Here is a 5,925-nt window from a genome sequence, read left to right on the forward strand (position 1 = left end):
TATATATGTATGTGATACACATATATACACATGACATAGATATATAATTATATATCATCACATTCATGACATCTATCATCTATATTATATATGATACAGATGATTATATATTATATATAATTATATACACACTGCATACATATATAATTATATAATCATATATGGCATTTATATCATTATATATTATAGATTATTATTATTATAGATGTCATATACATGATTATATATTGTATTATATATTATATACATATGCTTTTTTTTTTTTTTTTTTTTTTGCCCATCGTGGGGCTTGAACTCTGGGCCTGGGCGCTGTCCCTCAGCTCTTCAACTCAAGGTGAGGGCTCTACCACTTGAGCTACAATGCCACTTCCAGTTTTCTGGTGGTTTATCGGAGATAAACGGACTTTCCTGCCTGGGCTGGCTTTGAACCATGATCCTCACATCTCAGCCTCCTGAGTAGCTGGAATTACAGGCATGAGCTACTGGTGCCCGACATCAAATACATATTATATACACATCTACATATATAATTATAATCATATATGTGACATTTATAATATAATATACATTGCATGATTATATATGATTATATATCATACTATGTATGTATCATTATATTGTAATACACATATAATTATATATGATTATATATTATGTATTATACACATATAATATAACACACATATACACATTACATAAACATATATATGCACATATTCTATATGCTATACTTACACATAAAATATATAATAGAATTTTATTGACAGTATTATTACTATGTGTGTGTGTGTGTGTGTGTGTGTGTGTGTGTGTGTGTATACTAGGGTTTCCACGGAGGTCCTGAGCACTATCCCTTAGCTTTTTCTTTTTTTCTTTTCTGTTTTCTTTTTCTTGGATGTGGTGCTTGAACTCAGAGACCAAGGAGTTGACCTTAAGCTTTTTTGCTCCACTTCTGGCCTTTAGGTGGTTCATTGGAGATAAGAGTCTCACAGACTTTCCTGCCTGGGCTGGCTTTGAACCGCGATCCTCAGATCTCAGCCTCTTGAGTAGCTAGGGTGACAGGTGTAAGCCACCAGTGACCACATGGTAATTATAATGAATAGCATTCCCCGCGTCCCCCAATAACTTATCCACACAGGCAACACTGGGACACAGAGTGTTAGAATCTTTGCATAGTGAATCATTATTTCTCCTCTTCCTTTCCCTTGGGAAGGGCTCATGAGAGACAAAGTATGACCTCATTTGCTCCCGCCAACATTAATTGTTCCCTAATTAGGAAAAGGAAATTATATCTCAACCCATACTCTGCTTAAAAAAAAAAAAAAAGCCCAGAAAAGTACTGTCACTGTTCTCTGAAGGGTAAGAAAATTGTGAATAGGTTTGGTGAACCCAGCTGTCAGACCCTGGCCCTGTCCTTGGTTGAAGAAGAAGCCTGCCTGGCACCGGTGGCTCATGCCTGTCATCCTAGCTACTCGGGAGGCTGAGATCTGAGGATCATAGTTTGAGGTCAGCCAGGGCAAGAAAGTCCATGAGACTCTTATCTCCAGTAAACCATCCAAAAGCCAGGAATGGAGCTGTGGCTTAAGTGGTAGGGCGTAAAGCCTTGAGCCAAAAAAGGCTTAGAGACAGCGCCTAGGTCCTGAGTTCAAGCCCCATGACCAACAAAAAGAAAGAAAAAGGAAGGGAAGGAGGGAGGAAGGCAGGGAGGAAGGGAGGGAAGAAGGAAAGAAGGAAGGACTGTGTGATTCTTTGAGCCCTTCCCTGTTTTTGTGTTGGTGGAAGAAGACAGAAGTTATCATTGCTCAGGCCTTACAGTGAATCCTTTGGGGGTAATTATTTCCCAGAAAAACGAATCCTTCCACTGAGCTCTTTCTTAGAACCGCACCCATTTCACAGAGGGGGAAACTGAGTCCCCTAGGAACAAATGGAGCCTCGTGGAGAATCATCTTGTGGTCCTTCAAACATTCTGTTCTCTGTCTGTCTGTCTCCTCTCTTCCAGGAGTCCATCCTGGCTGGGGGGAGCCCCTTTTCTCAGCCCCTCAATTTCCACCCTGCCTCTAAGCGCCTGAGCTGGGGCTATCTGTTGGCTGAGTGGTGGACCATGGCAGTGTGTGTGTGTGTGTGTGTGTGTGTGTGTGTGTGTGTGTGTGTGTGTGTGTGTGTGTGTGTGTGTGTGTGTGTTTGTGGGTCCTGGGGCTTGAACTCAGGACTTAGGAGCTGTCTCTGAGCTTTTCCATTCAAGGCTACTGTTCCACTTCCAGCTTTTTGGTGATTTATTGCAGATATTGGCTGATGACTGATTTGAACCACTATCTTCAGATCTCAGCCTCCTGAGTAGCTGGGCTTACAATTACAATCCGTGAGCCACCAGTGTCCAACTTCACCATCTTATCTTTTCTTTTCTTTTTTGCCAGTGCTGGGGCTAGAACTCACAATCCTGTGATTGTAAGCTAGCTCTCTGATCTTTGTTCACCCAAAGCTGCCGCTCTACCACTTGAACCACAACTCCATTTCCAGCTTTGGGGTGTTTGATTAGAGATCAGAGTCTCAGGGACTTTCTGCTAGATCCTCAGATTTCAGCCTCCTGTGTTAGCTAGCAGCTGGGAATCTTTTCTATTCTGGTCCTTTTTGGATTTTATCTGGATTTAAGGCCTCTGTTCTTTAAGAAGGAAATATGCAGGGCTGGGAAGGTGGCTCAGTGGTAGAGTGCTGGCCTAGCATGCATGAAGCCCTGAGTTCGATTCCTCAGTACCACAGACACAGAAAAAGTGGTGCTGTGGCTCAAGTGGTAGAGTGCTAGCCTTGAGCCAAAGAAGCTCAGGGATGGTGCCCAGGCCCTGAGTTCAAGCCCAGGATTGGCACACACACAAAAAAAAAAAAAAGAAGGAAAAATAAATTTGTGATCAACTACTGCATCATTTAGCTATGACACGCTTCTGTTTCTGAGTCACACTTGGAGAAATGTTAAAATATGGAAAAAGTGTCTTGCCACCCCATGAAATAAATAACACCAGGAAAGCAAATACGGCTTCCAAATGCATCTCAGGGGAAGCAGATGTAGAAATATTCATATCATAATAATAGCAAAGTTCACTGAACACTGATCCTGGGCTGGGCACTGCCCTGATGTGCCCTTTGTCGGTGATCTCACATCAGGGGTTGGGTAAATATTTTAAGCTTTCTTAGCCAGGGAGTTTCTGCCCCAGCCAATCCCCTCCCATCTCATTTACATAGCCCACGGTGAAATGCAAATTAGCCAGCATGGCCTTGTGCCAGTAAAACATCACTGAAGAACACTAATATTTAAATTTCGTAGTCAGGCACTGGTGGCTCACGCCTGTCACCCTAGCTACTCGGGAGGCTGAGATCTGAGGATCACGGTTCGAAGCCAGCCTGGGCAGGAAAGGCTGTGAGACTCTTTTCTCCAATGAATCACCCAAAAGCCCAAAGTGGATGAGATATGTGGCTCAAGTGGTAGTGTTCCATTCTCAAGGGGAAAAGGGGAGAGCTTAAGGTCCAGAGTTCAAGTCCTAGTCATGACAATACATGAACTGCCATTTCTTAGGAAATATGATCCTTTTTTTTTTTTTCCTGGTCCTGGGATTAAAGTCAGGGCTTCCGTCCCTAGGTCTCTTTGTGCTCGAGGATAGCCACAGCACCACTTCCAGTTTCTTTTTGGTGTTTGTTGGAGATAAGAGTCTCACAGACTTTCTTCCTGGGCTGGCTTTGAACCAAGATCCTCAGATCTCAGCCTCCTGAGTAGCTAGGATGACAGGCCTGGGCCACCGGCTCCCATCATACTTCTTTTGAAATATATGTATACAAATATAGATAATATCGTTGCTATACAATGCAAATCTATTTCTCCCCATCCATTTTTTTTTAAATTTTTTTATTGTAAAGATACTATACAGAGGGTTACAGTTCCCCATCCATTTTTGAATGTAAAAACCACCTTATTTAGCCAGTGGGTTTCATACAAAGAGCAAGGGGGTTAGATTTGCCCAGTTAATATCTGTCTATTGAGATTTTCATGTCAGCTCTACAGCATCATCGTTGTCATTGTCAACATCATCATCATCATCATCATTATCCCCATTCTCTCACTGAGAAAATAACTTTCTCAGGGACATACAGCTGGTGATGGGTAAACTGCTCTAATTCAAGCAGTCAAATTCAAATCTGCTGTTAACCACACACTGCTGTTTTAAATATGTTTGTCTTTGACTACTAAATATCTAGGAAAGCTCACACATTGGAATTAAAAATGTCAAGCCCAGCCAGGCGCTGGTGGCTCACGCCTGTCATCCCAACTACTCAGGAGGCTGAGAGCTGAGGATCGTGGTTAGTAACCAGCCTGGGCAGGAAAGTCCGTGAGACTCTTACCTCCAATGAACCACCAGAAAACTGGAAGTGGTGCTGTGGCACAAAGTGGTAGAGCCCTAGCTTTGAGTGAAAAAAATTAGAGACAGTGCCCAGGCCCTGAGTTCAAGCCCCATGTCCAGCAAGAAGAAGGAGGAGGAGGAGAAGGGAGAGGAGGAGAAGGAAGAAAGAAGAAGAAGAAGAAGAAGAAGAAGAAGAAGAAGAAGAAGAAGAAGAAGAAGAAGAAGAAGAAGAAGAAGAAGAAGGAAGAAAGAAGAAGAAGAAGAAGAAGAAGAAGAAGAAGAAGAAGAAGAAGAAGAAGAAGAAGAAGAAGAAGAAGAAGAAGAAGAAGAAGAAGTCGTCAAGCCCTGCAGACTCATAAGGATGAAAATGAAAGGAGTTCCTCTTTCTCCAAAGATAAACAGTATTAAGGATTTCAAAACATAGCTCATCTCATGCTGACTGGACTTTGGGTGTTCTGAACACAGTGTGACTTTGACCAAGTTGCCTAACCTCTCTGAGCCTCTCTATGTCTCTAAAAGGAGCAGTCTGGAGGAGACCAGCCAGCTCTGCAGGTCTTCCCAGGCCTGACAATGAAGCATTATTTGCAAAGGACTGTGTACTTGGTGGGAAAAGCAAAGCCGCCCTTCGTGGGCGCTGGTGGCTCACGCCTGTCATCCTAGCTATTCAGGAGGCTGAGATCTGAGGATCAAGGTTCAAAGCTAGCCCGGACAGGAGAGTCTGTGAGACTCTTATCTGCAATGAAAAACCAGGAAAGAACAAGTGGCGCTGTGGCTCAAGTGGTAGAGTGCTAGCCTTGAGTGAAAAACTCAGGAACAGAGCCCAGGCCCTGAGTTCAAATCCCACAACCAACAACAACAATAAGAGTGGATGGAGACTCAGCAGGCCGGGCTGTGTAGGCTGTGTAGGCAGACCCTGGGTTTGGATAATTACCAATTAGATGACCCAGACCTGTCTCTTCCCTAGCCTATAAAGCAGAGTTGAAACCACATCCCAGAGTCATTGAAGTCAGGAAGTCACTGTTGCTTGTGTCCGTTTTATATTTACTTATTTAAATATGGTGATGACCAGGGGTTTGAACTCAGGGCCTGGGGGCTGTCACTTGAGCCACATCCCCCCACTTCCAGCTTTTTGCTGGTTTAATTAGAGATAAAGAATCTCTCCAATTTGTCGGCCCAGGCTGGCTTCAAACCATGATCCTCACATCTCAGCCTCCAGAGCAGCTAGGATTACAGGTGTGCGCTACAAGCTCCTGCAGTAAAAGTCAGGATTTGAGGGATCTTCAAGTTCCCCATAGCCACTCACTCCTCCCTCCCCTCAAGCCAGGGGAGGGAAAGTTGAAGGAACCAAATTCTCCTGCAACAGTACGTCTGATGAGAAGAGAGGGAAGGGGTTGGGAGTGGTAAAACTCAGAAAGGCAAAGCAATGCTAGCCAAATGTGGGGGTGGGAGAGGACAGGAACATTCGAGGAACTCTGAATTTTCCTGGAACCTACCAGAGAGGTCAACCCGCTCCAGGGAGGCCCAGGGCTGTGGGCTGCAA

The sequence above is a fragment of the Dipodomys merriami genome, unplaced genomic scaffold, assembly GCF_024711535.1.
Source record: "Dipodomys merriami isolate MVZ:Mamm:240054 unplaced genomic scaffold, mDipMer1.0.p SCAF_848, whole genome shotgun sequence".
NCBI classification, from domain to species: Eukaryota; Metazoa; Chordata; class Mammalia; order Rodentia; family Heteromyidae; genus Dipodomys; species Dipodomys merriami.